The sequence below is a fragment of the Capsicum annuum genome, chromosome 3, assembly GCF_002878395.1.
Source record: "Capsicum annuum cultivar UCD-10X-F1 chromosome 3, UCD10Xv1.1, whole genome shotgun sequence".
Classification (NCBI taxonomy): Eukaryota; Viridiplantae; Streptophyta; class Magnoliopsida; order Solanales; family Solanaceae; genus Capsicum; species Capsicum annuum.
In genome coordinates this window covers 125,400,680-125,419,420 of record NC_061113.1, presented here as the reverse complement: position 1 = coordinate 125,419,420, position 18,741 = coordinate 125,400,680, and positions in this window count along the sequence as shown.

The following is an 18,741-nucleotide window of genomic DNA, read 5'->3' as shown; positions in this document are numbered from 1 at the left end:
CTAATTTGAAAAATTTTCTGAATCCTTCATCAAAGGAAAGAAAAATAAAGTGAAGACACTCTTAATCTTCAAAGTACTGTTGAGATGGGTCATATATTATAACAAGTGTAAGGCATGGTAATGAGTTTATAAAATAAATTCTAATGCATATTTGATTATAATCTATTTTTTTGTAGAAAATGTGACTGGTGATAAAAATTGTAAAGCTAGCTTATTCTTGATAATTAATGTTTTTTAAAGTGGCACAAATTGTTGTGTGAAAAATTTATGTATATATGATTGGACAAAAATCAAAAATCACCTCAGTGGAAGGTTTGAGAGAAAAAAATATATTGATATTAACGATCATTGGTGAAGCACTTTTAGTATATCTGTAATGACCCTTCAAGTAATTATTCTGTGTTTCTTCTTATTTTTAGTGTTAAAGATTACTCATAGCTTCCCTAAGTCATTTGACTTACTAGAACTGATAGTTCGATTGTCTGGAAGTTCGTTTCATCTTTAGGATCATTTCTTCATTAAGTCTTTATTGGTACCACATGGCTGTCAAGCAAAAACTTCAGCAAAATGATATGAAATGGAAAATTTGACTTCACCAATGCATCGAATTCTATATAGTTGCATATTTTATTTGCTCATATTGGATTTTGGATGCATCTTAAAGCATTGGTCATAACTTGAAATCCAATTCCAAGTTTGAACTATCAACTGAAATGTAGAGAGATACCACAGTGGTAGTGGGTGAGTGCAAATGCATAAGCCACGATCATTTTTACATCCTGAGGCCTGGGCAAGTGAAATTTAAACGTTGCCTTTACCGAGAATTTAGTCATTTGTGCCTTCCTCTTGAGCAAATCCTAATAGTGTGTAAAATTCTTAAAATGAGTCTTGCGGGTTGATTGGAAGCTTGAATAGCTTGTGTAACCATGTTTTGGTACGAATCAATGGTATGAATCCTTTAAATTTTGTTGTTAAATTCTTTATTTATTAGACCCAGAATCCCTAACGGCTTGAGGCTTGATTTTAGTCCCAACTATAGTTGTTTTGCACTAATTTCTTGAGGGTCTAACTCCCTATGGAATTTGAACGATAAGTTAGTCTCGAAACTCATTTTTTGTATGTGGGAACCACTTTGTATGCTTGGTCTCATTTTGGATCTGAAGCACAATGCTGCAATATGGGTGTTTTTGTTGTCTTAATAATGCATAGATTATATTGTAGATAGTTTAGATCAAGGAAGAACCTCCAAGGAAAGGGAATGTGAAGATTATTGGTTCGTGAGCTATTTTTTCCTCAAGGTAGGTTAGTCTTACTTGTAGTTAGATTGAGATTCATTATTGTATGATTTTGATATCTTGATAATATTAGGCGGGGTCTGAGATGTTAAATTGGTAGATGGAAATATTTGGGACTAGTTGAATTGCTTAGGTCTTAAAACTCCTTATGTGGATAGCTAACTCATAGCCTGGCACCTCGATTAGTTGGAATTATACTCTCATGAATAGCATGAGCACACTCTAGTCGCTCTAATGGATGAAAGTGACCTTGTCCACTCATTGTAAAGGTATTTTGACCTAGATATTCTTAGTAGTGGAATGACATTAAATTCTTGGGGTTAGGAGGAACACGTAAAGAAGAATTATCCTATAAAAATAGGGTGAATTACTAATCCCTCAGGGCATGATTTAGATAACTTAGTCTAATTCCTTGTAGAAGTTAAACTTGTAAAAGAGAACTTTTGGGGATTATTAGAAGTTGAACTTGACCCATCTTAAGCTTGAACTATGTAACTTCTTTAGTGACCTAGATACGTGATGAATGCCTAGATTATTCTTTTGGTGATATGATGACTAAGCCCGGTAAAGCTTTTATGTATGCTGTCGAAGTTTGGATGATGTGAATACTTGATTTATTATCTTGTTGTTATTATATGAATAGCGTTGGTAAGTCTTGTTAGTTGAATCTCTGGTTATGCTATCACTTAATTTATTGGCTAGTTTACATTATGAGCCTTGAATTATGTTATGACTCTTATTATGATTCAAGCTTAATGACCAACCTAATATTTCTGTAAAAGAATTCCTTGACCTAGTAGTGTGAACCATGTGGGCAGAAGAAGGATTCTAGAAGGCACATATATGACTTATAATTGACTTGTTAATAATTATTTTAAGCTTGGAAAGGTGGTGATTGTTCATGTCATTGGGATAAACATGCCTATGCATCGGCTCATGAAAGTGGTGATGATTAATGGTAAAGTACCTTGATATGTATTTCCTTACCTCTCTTATACTCTATTGATTGTTGTTCTTGATTTGGCTATATGTATGTATTTGTTGTTGTCACAAAGATTATTATTGGTGCATTGATGCCCATTGAATTCAGAGGATACATTCATGATGAGATGATGCTCGGTGAATCCAGAGTATATATTGATGATATAATGATACCCATTAAATCCAAAAGAGGTATCATGTTCTGATGATGCCTGGTGAATCAATAGGATATATTGATTATATGGTGATGCCTAGTAACTCTGAAAGAGGTATTAATATTATAATGATGCCCTATAAATTTGGAGGATATATTGATGATATGATGATGTCCGGTAAATTCGAAAGAGGTATTGATGTACGATGGTGCCCGGTAAACCTGGATGATATACTAATATTATGATGATGTTACATAAGATAAGTATATATGAATATATTGATATATGTATGGTTATGTCATTGAATGGTTAAGTCCTTTTGTGCACTTAGATTATGACATTTTCCTTAGAAAGTTATCGATAATTCTCTACCATTATCAATAGTTAGTTAGCGTGGCTCTTTTTAAGACTAAATAATGAATAGAAGTAGAATATGTCAGATATTAAGTTAAGACTGATTGGTAAGTGTAATAATGTGTAGAGTTAAGGATTCACTTAGTAAATCTACCTGGCTTGACTAAATGGTTATGTTATGGGATTTCATATATTAAAGCGGGTTATGTGATAACTAGTTGTCTATATAAAGTTACTATATTACTTGATGGCTAGAAGCCTAGAATACTAGTTGGTGGACCTTGTTTTATTAAAATATGGTAACTAGTAATTATGGTTGTAAATGGTTAAAGATGATAATGGAATTAGCATCGTTAATGATTAGTGATATTGATGTATAGTATGTAATGTCATGGGTTGCTTAGATGTTTACTTAGAGAATTAGGTTTCTAACTAGTAAGAGGTATTGGTTGATAGATAGCTAAGTGAGTTTGATAACATGTAATCCCTCCCTATGTGATGACTAATGCACCTATGATAACTAGGAATGAATCTTGACTAAATGATAAGTATGGTTTAGTTGTGCTCTTATCTAGGTGTAGATGTTGACTATTTAGTGAAGAAAAATTGTTTGTGGTTTCATTGTGAAGGCATATCCGGAATTGGTTAGGTTAATGGTTTGAGGCCTTATGATGACTATCAAACTAATAGCTTAATAATAAGTGATGGTTAGTTTATATAGAATAGATAGAGTAAATTAATGGGTTAGAGGCCTAAATAACTTTATAATTATGGTTATGTTTACATCAATTTTGCTGTCTCAATTGGCGGTAATTGATAATGTTTATGGTTTTTTGCAAATGCCATCTAAGGAGATGTGGAAACCGTAGGTTGCAGAGAGTTGGTTATAATTTTATATGTCCTGATATGTTGACAAATTGATCTATTGGTGCACCCTTCGGTGTTATGTGACGTCGTGATGTATTACTTACGTTGTGTTCTTTTGGATGTACTTCCCGGTGGTATAAGACGCAGTGGCAAGTTCTTTTACTTTATGCTTTAAGGATTGTGTGTGTGTTGGATTTGCTATTTACACAAATATAGTTGTATGTACATGTTGCTTTATACTTCCGGATCGATTATCAATTTCATTTGATGGTCGTGGTATGCTTTGATATGAGATATCATATTATTGTTCTAGTTGATTAGTTGTTTTATACAGTGATGATGGAAATGATTCAGGTTCGATTTTGTACCTTGACTTGTAGTTATTTTCTTACTTTAATAATCATTATTTCAAAATTTAGCTCATTCGGCTGATAATGCCTACTGAGTACCCTTTGTTTTGGCAATTATATTATACTTCTGTTCCCTTTTAGTATAGATCTGAGTACTAGTTGCCGCTGCTGAGTTCAGATTATTCTATGTTGATCTTCCAGGAATAGGGCGAGCTCTTGGAGTTCAAGTTTCCTAATTCCTCTCTATCTTTATTTAGTCTTTTGTATTTGGGACAGATGTATAAGGTTGTTTAAGACAATTTAGACTTTGATTTATAATTCCTATTGTCAAATTTAGATGCTCTTGCACTAATATTACTAGGTCGTGGGAATTGGTATCTATAGTTGTTTGCCTATTGGGGAACATTATTGTTGTTGTTTCATTTATCTATTTTGGTCCATGTCAGGCATTTCTACCAAAGTAACCCATTGCGTTAGCTCTAGATTATGGTATTGGCTTACCTACTGGTGCGTTTTAGTAGGTGCCATCATGACCTGTGAATCGGGTCATGACAAGATCACAAATATTGTGATATGTCTCAACATAAACTACCAATAAGAAACAGAGAGAAATAATTTTTCACGTAAATATTATTATCATGACTAAAAATAGATGTTACTTTATTGCTTTACAAATTTATCATTGGTTATATACTTATGGTATGTTAAAATATTTTGCTAGATTTAATTAAAGAAAAGGGCATAAAAGAGAAAAGTTAAGTAGGAAACTGATTTTGCTTGCAATGATTTGACCATTATAATAATGAAATAATTTGTTCCTTACAGCAGATAGTCATAATACAAATAGTGTTTTTGTAATATGAGGTAACAAAAGTACTAGGTAACTTTTAAAAAGCTAATGTGTTGTTGCACAAAGGAATGAAAATTATTTATAATATTTGTGGTTTTTTATGTCTCCAGAATAAACCTCTTACTTTTCAGTAAAATTAACAAGAAAAAGATTATTATTATTGTGAGACTACAAATTATGAAAATATTTTTTAGCTTCATAGTACTACAATCCAAATGAATTATAATATTTATGTGAAAGGCAACCCCTTTTCTCTTGTTTATTGATATAAATATGGGCATGGTAATGGAATCACATAGTTTAGCAAACTAAAATTTTACAAGAAATATATAAGTTGCCATGATCAGTTCAAATGTGATAAAAAAAAATAATCAAGAGTTCATGTGGTTATGCACCGAGAAAAGATATATTATGTTGCATACAACAAGGTGAATATGGGCTTGTTCATCTACCAAGTATACCTTTACTATGAAATGAGATGCATCTATGGTTGGTCACATGCTATTTGATTTTTGAAAGGTTGTTTGCTCAAATTGTAAATTAAGAGCATGGTTCTTAACTATAAAAGTTGATAATGCTAGTTGGTTTAGCAGAAATTGTATGTCTATAATTATAATTAAATTATTTTATATGAGAGAAAATCACAAAAAATCAATTTAATTTAAGATGTTATTTAAACGTAGAAGCATTGTATGTATCAAAAAAATAAGATTCTCTTATATTGTTGGTTTAGGGTCAGGAACAAAATAATTCCATCTAAATTTGAATATATGGTACTTAATTTAATTGCTCCACCACGCACAAAGATGAATTCCCAAATAAGGTTGGGGTGAATTCTATATTTCCTAACATTAAGGAAGAGATATGATTAACAATTGAAATGGCTGAAATAATTTAGCTAGATCCTCATAAAAATGTGAATTTCAAGTTCAAGAGTTAATTCAGTTATAAAATATTACAAATTAATTTACAGATGTATTTGCTAACCTTGTGCTATAATTATACTATAAATGCTTTAATAAAAAAATCTTGAAGGAAAAAGTCTTTGGCATGCCTGAAACATGATAGACTAACTGGTTCCAAAGATATAATTCCCTGAAAAAAGAGAGAAGCAAATGATAACATTGGTCAGGGCAATGAGATAAGTTTTTTAAAGGAGCAACATGATATAACTCTTCATAAAACCTTGACAAAAGTTCAGGTGAAAAAAAAGAGATCGGTCTCGATAAGTTATGTCGTAATAAAACCTCTATCAACTACCCATCGACGTTATTTTTTGTGTAATGTAGCGCTCACAATTATAAATGGTAAATATGATTTTGAATTAAATCTATCAAATAGTGTGGACACATAAATGATTGGCCTAATAAAACACATAATTCAACTATATTTTATTTTACTTAAAATGTGATGGTATGGACTTAGTCTATGGACTAACATATAATGTTAGTGAAATACAATGAATTAATTTGTGAAAAAACTCATAACATATAACGGCTTCTGCCTTGAGGCATAAATTTTTTTCATAAATGAAACACCCTGGTTTATGGACCTTAGAAAATTTTCTGGAATTCTAGTCTCTGGACATAATTTGACTCATGGGTACAAATCGTATATTGGGGTACGAAAGGTATGGGATATAAAGTCTTGTTCCTTGAGGCATAAAGTTCTTTCATAAATAAAACACCCTGGTTTCTGGACATTAGAAAATTTCCTAGAATTCTAGTCTCTGGAAATACTTCAACTCATGGGTACGAGTCATATGTTGGGGTACGAATGGTGTGGTCTAGTCGTATGCTGACCAGTGTTAGTTGGTGCGATGGATTTTCGTCACTAGAATAGGTACAACTTTATGGTACGAGTCATATCATTGGATATGGATCATTTGGTTACTTCCCTTAACCTTAGACTTGGTAACTTAAGTTTTATCTAAGTACGAGTGGCTCACTAGGACACGTAAGCCTGAGTATGAGTCATACCCAAGACTCGTCTGGTGGTCAATGTTCAAATCCCTTATGATTCTATCTTTCTAGGGATATGGGTAAAGGGTATGGATCATATGTTGTTAATACGACTTAGGTAGCATGAGTCATACACTGGACAGTGTTGGGTCCAAGGATTAAAGCTTAGCATATGAGTGGTTGGTACCACTCGAATCAAAGGGACTCGTGAGGGTTAATCGTACCCCTATTATAGGGTTTTGGGAAACTTAAGTGGGGTATTCTGGATATTTACCCACTTACTCAAATAAGGTCCCACGACTTCTAATTCACTTGTGATGAGATTTACCTTATTATTCTATTCATTAACACTTAGAAACTCATCCTAAACACTTTATAATTCTCTCAAAATCTTTTGAAAGGAAGCTACGATTTCAACTAGAGGAAAAAATTGGGGATCTTGTTGCTTGTTTCACTCTATCTACTTTGTCAATTAAGGCATGTTATCTTCCCTCATTGTTAGTTCCAATCAATGGCATGGTTTTATACAGTGTTTTTTGTGATTTAAATGTTGTATGATTTTGGTTTTTCAAATACGATTTGGGGGTTTTGGTTATGGTTTTCCCATGTTTTAATTATAGTTTTATATGTATTAATGGTAATTTTGGATGATTGGTTGCATGGGAATTTTTATTTGGTTATGGACTTTAGTTTTGGAAATACTATGTCCCCAATATGTTTGATAAAATGCCTTTAACAATATTTTCAGTATAATATTGGTGTTTCAATGGAACTTATGCATTGTTTAAACTTTATAATGGAACAGTAAATAATATGAATGGTTTAAATGGATTTTAATGGATTAGATAGTTAATTGGGAATCCCTTAAACCTATATATGCTTGGCTATGGATAAAACTTGCAAGTATAGTCGATATGATGATACTACTACTAATGGCCTTGGTTAGTAAATGATAAATGGATTGGTTGGTTGTTTGGTAATTCTTTTAATTGAGAAATAATAGAGGGGTGTATAGCAAAACCTTAGAAGGTGGAAGTCCCAGAGGGACCAAAACTGGAAACTCATATTTGCTGATGTGAGGTTTGGTCTTGGGTGACCGTATGCATGATGTCACACTTTATATTTGGGGGATGTACTATTTATCCTAGGTTTTCTTCCCTGGTCGTGCATCTTCATGCACTGGGGCCCTTTCAGTAGGGGGAGTTGAACTTATATAGCTCGTGACTGGTTTAGGATGGCAAAGCTACACAACCCAAGTAAAGATTTTAATGGTATGCTAAACCCTATCCCTTTTCTTGGCATGGTTTGATATATATATATACATATATGTATGTATGTTTGTGCTCATATGGATGATTTTAATTAGTTTTATTAAATGGCATTATTTTATCCTTATCTTGAGTTCTTGCTAGCAATCACTCGATAACCTATCTTTGGGTAGATACCCACGCTATGCAAGAACCAATTGTTCTACTCCTCCTACATTGTGATTGACTCAGGAAACCTTTTAGATTGAAGTGGTGAGCTTCCATCTTTCTAGATGTCTCTATTTTATATTATGGGATATTTTTAGACGTTCTAATTTATTTATTTATGTTCATTTTGGCTATGGTTGGAGGCATGTCCCTACAAGATATTCTTACTCTTTTTGTTAGAGACTTTGTGGTACTATTATGAGTGGAATGGGTGGGATCGATATTGGTGTCAACCTTAGCATTTCCATTGGTATTAGGGCTAATATCAGTTTACGATATTATCGAATGTTCTATCGTATTTAATTTTAGGATTCATAATAATATACTTTTGACCTCATTTGGTTTTGTCTTAGTTTATGGCCCTTTGTTCGGCATTGGTTTGGCTTGGTGGTTTGATTGGTGCAATTTGGTGGACGAGATGACTTAGTAGGGTTGGTCTCATAATAGACCTATCCTAAATTCAGTCCTTGTGTAAATATGCTATCTTATAATTTGTTTGGTATTCAGCCGACTCAAGGTATGCTGATTGTGGTTAGATTGGGTAACAAGGGGTGGTCCCCAGTCCTAGTTGGACTGGGGATGCCTATTAAGACAAGGCCCCTGGTCGGGTTGGGTCAAGTTGGTATCAGAGCATTAGGTTCATGGATAATTGGAAGTCCATTAAGACTTGTCAAGTGGAGTCTCTTTTAGGGGTTTGCAGTGTTCCATACTCATAAGAGAGAGGCTACAAGGGATTTAGGAATGTTTCACTTTCTTTCTATTCTATTTTTAAGTTTGGATTCTAAGTCCTAGAATTCTTCTCTAACCCTTGGTTGTTCACTTTTCAGATCACGCCTTGATGATTTGGAACACAAAAAAAATCTTTCATCCTATTTGAAAACAATATTGATGGGGTACGTCCTACGTTTAGAGTTTGTTATCAATCTCAGGGTCCTATCACCGATAATACTGGAGTTACTCTAGTTTCTACTGGTCCCATCTTAGGGTGAGGTGACTAATATGGAATTTTGCTAGTATATTGATAATATTGCTAAATTGGTTGCTTCTTAGGCTGAGAGGGATGCATTTTGTGAGTTGTATGTTGAGGCCACAAGGGTTGGTCAGTTTATCAAATGAAATCTCCCTACTTTTACTGGTGTAGAGATGGAGAAGGATCCTCAAGGTTTCTTTAATGAAATAGAGAAGATATTCAGAGTGATGCAGGCCACTAATGTGGAATGTGTAAAATTTACAGCTTCTCAGCTCAAGGATATTATGTACCAATAGCACGAAGAGTGGGATAGGGATAGAGGTGATATAGAGGAGATGTCCTTATGGGATGCTTTCTCTGGTACTATTTTGGATCGTTTGTTTCTAAAGAACTGAGGAAAGCAAAGATGTAGGATATTGTGAATCTTAAGCATGGGAGAATGTCTTTCAAGCATATGCCTTGAAGTTTCATCAGTTGTTAAGGTATGCTCAAAATTTTGTGGCTGACATGAGAGCGAGAATGAGAAAGTTCATTTCTGGGTTAAATTGATATTTGATCTTGAAAAGCAAGACTGCCTTGCTGATTAAGGATATAGACATTTCTAGGTTGATTGCTCATACACAGTAGGTGGAGAATGAGAAGAGGAAACAGAATAATTTAGGAGATCGGCAAAGTAAGAGGAGAAGGTTTTCTGATTAGGGAGGTGCTCAGCCTCAGGGTAGTCAGGATGGAGGAAAATAGAATAAAATAAAGTGATAGAGTTTTGGATCCTTCTCTACTGCTAGTTCTCCTTAGTCGAAGTACTCGGGTGATAGGCATCATTAAGATGGTGATAATTTTTAGGAACAGGTTGCCTAATCTCAGGCGATTGGTGGTCAGTCCATTTCTTCATACCCTCTTTGTCGGTTCTACATTCGTCCTTATTGGGGTTATTGCAATGAAAGGAGGGACACAAGTTTCAAGTATGGCCAAGCAGGACATCGGCTCAGACATACCAAGTTTTTAACGCCTCGAGAGTACGCCCTGGATCCCACACGGTGCAAGGAACCATAAGTGATACCAAGATAACCTAGTAACTAGCATACTGTTAAGCAACTAAGTTATAATACATTAAATAACAAGTTCTGTTGTGCGAAAATATAATCATACTAAAAATTTAAAATAGTATGTAACTGATACAGTTTTACAATCGAATAAATCTAAGGAAAGAATTGAATTTACATGAATGACTCTGACTGACCTCTATGAAGCTTCTCCTATACTTATTACAGATAGCTGGGACATGCCTCCAACTACCACTAATCACATATAAAAATAAATTAAATGTACATGAATTAAAATTGCCTGGAGTTCTCGTAATAAGAGAACTCATCACCTATTAGCTGGAAACTACAATTGTTTGATCATGATGTGTGGGCTACAAATGGTACCTACATTATGAAACAATGTTGCCACACGTACTATATGTCGATAAGCAATTCTGAAATATTATAAGAAAGCGAGGGTGAATGCAATAAGTAAAACCGGTTTTATGCGTAATCTTAAAACATGCATAACTAGGTGTAAGTAGACTCACTAGGAGACTGAAATAAACTGAAAGCAGAAATATTTAAAGCATGAGTGACTAACATAATGTGATAAGATGGTGAATCTCTACACTTGGTTTCTGTAAAACCTTACTTTTATGACATAAGTAGAACTGAAGCTAAGATATGGTAAAACATGGATAAATGAACATATAAAACCAAACAGGATACATGAACATACAAAACCAAACATATATGTACTGAGCTGATCTAACTACTTGAATAACTAATGCCTAGGAGACGAAATTATTAAAATCTATGAAAGAGGATAACTAGCGCCTATATACTCACTAGCTGATATAAGAATATGGACTACTGATATCCAAACACTAATAGCTGATGACTGAATACTGATCATGTAATACAAAACTGAACTTAGTCTAAATAACTGGACTGAAATGGTGGAGTACTATCCCTATGAGACAGGGTTTAACTGAATAACATGAGATGACTGACTATGAAAGAATGAAAATGGTATTATTTTAGAATGCAAGACCAAGCGTATAGCAGAATTCTGAAATAGTGTGTACACTCGAATACTAAAATACTGATAACTGAATAACTGATAATTGTATGATATAGTTAAGCAAACCTAAAACTAAACTGTTAAGTGAGATTGGGGGAGGTATTATTTAATCGACATGTCCCAATCTGAGCTAATTGGGATCTAACCTGTAACCCCAGTTAGAAGGGTGTCAATACCATGCCACGGGTACTAACAATGGTTTTATGGATCTACTAAACTAATGTCTCGAAGAATACATGATTCATCCTAATCTGAAGGAGTATTGAAGAGATATTTGTCAACCCTAACTGATAGAAAGATATTTCAACATACATTAGCTACGTAGTTCTATAACTTAGGAATTACTACTAAGGTTCAAACCCTAACCTGGCAGTAGTGCCTCCATCCTTGGGTTCGCTCGGTGTTGAATACTACTCTTAACTGAATTGACACAGATAAGTAGACTAGACTAGGCTTAATTGAATACACAATGGACCATGCTAACATAAGTGAATGACGTTACTCATGGTTTGACTGAAATAATTCTATAGATACTGAAAACTAGGTAAATAGCTAAATTTTGGGTATTCATAACCCCTAGGACTCGATAGCAATAAAAATAGGGACAAACTAAAGCTTCAAAACAACAGTAAGAAAGCATTATTGAAATAAACCCCTTACTTGGGAATTTTATCAAACACATGGAGATTAAGACTTTAATAAGGGGCAATTCATCAAGCACATGGTGATCATGAACTTGAACATTGGAATATCTTATACTGATGGTCAATTATATGAATATTACTGTGCATTAGTATTGAATAATTTTGAACTATCGATCATGGAACCATTTTATCCCTTTATCCCTGAGTTATATGCAAAGGCTCGACACACTAACCATCTCTGGACACTGTATCCCCACACGATATCAGGAGCGAAGAAACTTCTACTTTTCTTATCCAATGATAGGTGACACCTGAATTGTTCATTGGTTTGCTTAAAGTGGTGAGCCTCTTTCTACGGATGGTCAATTACTTCATGGTCTAGTTTTTCTCATAGACAATTTATTTGGCTACCTTATGGCTATTGTCAAGAGCATGACTCATCTTTGATTAGTTTTGATCAGCTTAGATTCTTTAGGGATTATTGTAGATTGGATTTTGTATTATGGATTTTTAGAACATTCTTTTTGTTTCTTATTCTATCTGATTATATGTTCAGAATACATCTGCTGCTAGCTATATTGTGTTTAGTATGACTAGGAAAAAGGGGTGATCTCCGGTCCATAGTGGACTTGGGATACCTATCATGTCAAGGCCTGGTTCATATTGTGCAACTCACATACTCAGTATATTTAAAGTACAGCTTACATACTTTTTTGTGTTGTATCATCTTATGATATTGATTTGGATACTCAATCTCGTCATCATTTTTAGAATGTTCCATTACCTCTTTGAAAACTGCTAGGGGTGAGTCACTGTTGTTTTCTTTTTTATTTTATTTTTAGTTTTAGTATTTAGAGTTAGTTGGGGACTTGTCCTAGTAGCTCATCAGTAGTAGATGCTTTTCCAGCATAGAGTTAGACAATTCAACTTCTCAATTCTTTTCTCAATATTGGTATTTTATTCAGTCTTCATTTTAGTCCAGATATTATATATACTTTAGCTTTCATACAGTTACTCAATTAATTTAATTTAATTAGTATTATGCCATGTCAAGAGTTAGCTTGGAGTCACTGGTGGCTCTAAGAACCATGATATATTCAGGGTAACTCAAATTATGATATCCTTGAAGGAGTAGAGAGAGGCTAAAGAAATATAGAATAAGAGAAGCGAGAGAGAAGATGGGAGATGAAAGAGAGAGTAAGGGTGAGATTTAGGGTTTGTCTATAACTTGTCATTACTTTAGGTCCATAGTTTAAAATTAGAAGAACTTGGTGAAATTTGTAAAAGAAACACGTAAGTATTCGAGAAAAGCAAAAAAGGAATGGTAGCAACATAGTTATAGCTAGATCTAAAATTTCTCTTTCTAGTTTTGAAAATTCAAATAAACAAAAAAAAAAAAGAAAGAGGGGGACAGAAAGAGGGAAAGATTCTTGAGAGAGTGAGAGTGAGAGAGAGATAGAGGGGTGAAAGAGAGAGTAAGTGTAGGTTTTATAGTTTTGTTATCACATGTCATTATTTTAGGTCTAATGCATATTTAGGGGAAAAATCTCGAGTTTTGAGTGAAAAATTCCTGGAACTACACCTTGGACAAATTACATCCTTAATCTATCGTATTGATAAAAAAACGTCATTAAATTACCGAAAGCACAACACGTTTAATCCTCTCTTCTAACACTCTTAATAAAACTACAATGATCACCAATGTGGAAGAAAACACCAAAAGAGATCCACCTGAAACTTGTCCTATGCTCTCTGGAGCATCTATTAATGTAAGACTACACATACTATTATATCAAAAAGTACACATAAATGTACGCGATCATATAATTAACATAAATTTTTTTAGTTTGGATACCGTATCCACAGGGTCTTATCGATTAACAATTTTACTAAATTAAACTAATAATGAATTTTACTAAATTAAACTAATGATGACCATGTATTAAAGTGGTAGATCCGAAAGATATATGTGTAATTTAACCAAACTAAAAATAAAAATATAACTAGTGAAAAATTAACCAAATAAAGATCATATTTTTACGTGATCAATGCAATGAAAACAATCATTGATTACGGACTCGCTAACGATCACATGTAAAGTATTTGACTTCATCCACTAGTTTGTTTATCTACTTATTGATTTATAGGGGTTGATTACATAATTATGATCTTCCGAATCTCTAATCATATATACAAATTAACTTCACAAGTACATCATTGAACATAAATGTGATAACTCAATATAGTCATATATCTTCCTGTTTTATAACTAAGTAAGGTGTTATTTATATATTCTTATACTATAATTAAATCTAGTCTTTATTTTACAAAAGAAAATAACTTACTCCCTATATTCTTCTAACTCGTGATTCCTCTTCAGAGCTCACAATGAGAACATATATTTATTCCAATGGTTATGAAGTATTAAAATAATAAACTTAATAATATAAGAATTGTTATACAATATACTATATAATGTTGATGTCCAGTAAATGTATCTACCTACTACTCTTTATTATTATATGTAGTTATATCCACACCTCCAGCACTTGTTTATCTTTCACACCACTTAATTATTACATTATCAAGGGTTAATGTCATATTGTGTAGATACTTGAAAACACTTGTAAAATATTAGAAAAATAAGAGTTCTCTTCTATTATTTCTTTTATTGTTCTTGCTCTCTACTTTTATAATTCATGTTGTTATTCTTTTAGCCTAGTTTTAAAATGTGTTATAAACATGAAACTCGAAATTCATTCTGTCATCTTGAAATAGTAATATTTTGATCTTTTTCGTCTTTTGTTGGTAGCACATTCACAATACTTCATGTTTTGGATAAAATTTATGAAAAAAGAATGGGGTTTTTCCTTGTTTCTTTTACTTTAATATGGCTAGTTATAAGATACAGTGATATTATTTCAATAGTTTTGATACTTCTTCTGTATATCAATATCATATTTGTTTATACTTTGAGTGTTGTGTGTATAAAATTAATGTTACACTAACTAAAATATTGTACTTTGAAGTGCTAGACATGGATACGAGCTTTTGGTTTTGGCTCCTTCAAGGTCACTGTGTTCTTGAAAGTGGGTAAATAAAACCAACTGAATATATTTTTTTTAATCTAAAGATGGTAGTGGGCTTTTTGCTTAATAGAACGATATTTTCGAAATCATCTGTTGACTTAATTTGATTCCAATATTTACCTATTACGTTAAAATTTTGGTTCACAATTTTAAACTATGCACTAGACATAATTTCCTTTTTATATGACTTCAGCTAAATATACTTATTGTTTATATTTTATTTTTATTTATGTCCAACTTTTCCATTGTTAAAGTTTAATTGACCTGCATATACAATAACAAGTGGTAGAATTTTTAATACTTTAGGGTGTACTCTACCTACTTTGTCTTGGATTATTATGTCATTAGTTTGATGGTAAGACATTCGGTTAGAATCCCAATGCACCATAATGATAAGATATTGGGTTTGAGTCCTACCGAATTATGGCCTAAAACACGCCTTTAATGGTCAAACTTTTGGTTCAGACTCCAATGCATTTTAGTTATATGAATGGCCAAGGAAACTAATAAAAATTCATGAAATCGCCACATTGATATTCTCCATTTTTATGTGAACGTAAGGAACAACATTATAACATCGTCATTATAGTAAAAATGAAGAACATTATGGGCTCTCAAAATAGTCCTTCAAAAAAATAAGTTAATATTTACCATCAATTCAGTATGAAAGGTTTGGGCATACGGTTGTCATGCAACATAATTTGAAAAATTTTCTGAATCCTTCATCAAAGGAAAGAAAAATAAAGTGGAGACACTCTTGATCTTTCAAAGTAATGTTGAAATGAGTCATATATTATAACAAGTGTAAGGAATGGAAATGAGTTTATAAAATAAATTATGATGTACATTTGATTATAATCTATTTTTTTTTTGTAGAAAATGTGGCTGGAGATAAAAATTGTAAAGCTAGCTCATTATTGATAATGAATATTTTTTAAAGTGGAAAAAACTGTTTTGTCAAAAATTTAGTTATATTTGGTTGGACAAAAATCAAAAATCACTTCAATGGAAGGTTTGAGAGGAAAAACTATATTGATATTAACAATCATTGGTGAAGTACTTTTAGTATATCTGTAAGGACCCTTCATGTTATTTTCCTATGTTTCTGCTTATTTTCATTGTTAGAGATTCTTCATAGCTGCCCCAAGTCGTTTACAACTTGTTGGAACTGATAGTTTGGATGTCTGGTAGTTTATTTGATCTTTAGGATCATTTCCATGATAAGTCTTCATTGGTTCCAAATGGTTGTCGAGAAAAAACTTCAGCAAAATGATATCAAATTGAAAATTCAACTTCACCAATGCTTCAAAATCTATATGGTTGCATATTTTATTTGCTCGTATTGGGTTCTGGATACATCTTGAAGCATTTGCCATAACTTGAAATCAAATTCTAAGATACAACAATCGACTGAAATGTAGAGAGACACCACGGTGGCGGTGGGTGAGTGCCAATGTGTGAGCCATGATCGAGGCCTAGCACGTGTGCGTGATCGTACATCCCGAGGCCTGGGCAAGGCCAATTTAAATGTTGTCTTGATAGAGAATTCGGTCATTTGTGCATTCCCCTTGAGCTCTAAAATCCTAATAGTATGTAAAATTCTTAAAATGAGTCTTGTGGGTTCATTGGAAGCTTGAATAGCTTTTGTAATCAAGTTTTGATATGAATCTAAGGTATGAATCCTTTAAATTTAGTTGTTAAATTATTGATTTATTAGACCCAAAATCCCTAATGGATTGAGGCTTGCTTTTAGTCCCAAATATAGTTGTTTTTAACTAACTTCTTGAGAGTTATAACTCCCTATGGTATATGAATAGAGAGTTAGTCTTGGAAACTTATTTTTGGTATGTGGGACCTACTTGGGTTTTTTAGTGTCATTTTGGACCCGAAGCAAAATTGTGAAATACGGGTATTTTTTTCTCGTAATAATCCATAGATTAGGTTGTAGATAGCTTGGATCGTCGAAGAAGCTCCAAGGAAAGGGAATGCAAAGATTGTTGGTTCATGAGTTATTTTTTCCTCAAGGTAGGTTAGGCTTACTTGTAGTTAGATTGATCTTCATTATTGTATAGCTTTGATATCTTGATAAGATTAGGCAGGGTATGAGATGTTAAATTGGTAGATGGAAATATTTTGGACTAGTTGAATCACTTAGGTCTTAAAACTCCTTATATGGATAGCTGACTCATAGCCTGGCACCTCAATTAGTTGGAATTGTAATCTCATTAATATCATGTGCATACTCCAGTCACTCTAGCTGTGAGAGTGACCTTTTCCACTCACCTTAAAGGTATTTTGATCTAGATATTCTTAGTGGTGGAATGACTTTAAATGCTTGGAGTGACTTAGGAGGAACACGTCAAGAAGAATTACCCTATAAAAAAAAGGGTGAATTGGTAAACCCTTAAGCATGATTTAGATAACTTAGCCTAATTCCCTATTGAAGCTAAACTTGTAAAAGAGAACTTTGGGGATTATTAAAAGTGGAACTTGACCCATCTTAAGTTTGAACTATGTAACTTCTTTAGTGACCTAGATACGTGATAAATGCCTAGATTATGCTTTTGGTGATATGATAACTCAGCCCGGTAAAGTGTTTATCCATGTTGTTGAAGTTTGGATGATATGAATACATGATTTATTATCTTGTTGTCATGATATGAATAGCACTGGGAAGTCTTGTTAGTTGAATCTCTGGTTATGTTATCACTTAACTTATTGGCTAGTTTACTTTATGAGCCCTGAATTATGCTATGACTCTTATTATGATTCAAGCTTAATGACCAATCTAATGTTTCTGTAAAAGAATTCCTTGCCCTAGTATTGTGACCCATGTGGGTAAAAGAAGGATTCTAGAAGACATACACATGACTTATAATTGAATTGTTAATAATTATTTTAAGCTTGGAAAGGTGGTGAATGTTCATGTTATTGGGATATACGTGCCAATGCATCTACTCATGTAAGTGGTGATGATTAATGGTAAAGTACCTTGATATGTATTTCCTTACCTCTCTTATACTTTATTGATTATTGTTCTTGCTTCGGCTATATGAATGTATTTGTTGTTGTCATAAAGATTATTGGTGGTATGATGATGCCCATTGAATTCGGAGAATACACCAAATATGAGATGATACTCGGTGAATCCAGAGGATATATTGATGATATGATGATTTTCATTAAATCCAAAAGAGTTATTGATATTATGATACTGCCCGGTGAATCTATAGGATATATTAATGATATGGTGATGCCCAGTAACTCTGAATGAGGTATTTATGTTATAATGATGCCCAGTAAATTTGGAGAATATATTGATGATATAATGATGTAAGGTAAATTCGAAAGAGGTATTGATGTATGATGGTGCCCGGTAAACCTAGAGGATATACTATATTATGGTGATGTTATATGGTAAGTGTATGTGAATATATCGATATATGTGTGGTTATTTCACTGAATGGTTAAGTCCTTGTGTGCACTTACAATATGATGTTTTTCTTAGAAAGTTTTCGATAATTCTCTACCAATATCAGTAGTTAGTTGGCATGGATCTTTTTAATACTAAATAATGAATAGAAGTAGAATATGCCGGATATTGAGTTAAGATTATTTGGTAAGTGTAATAATATGTA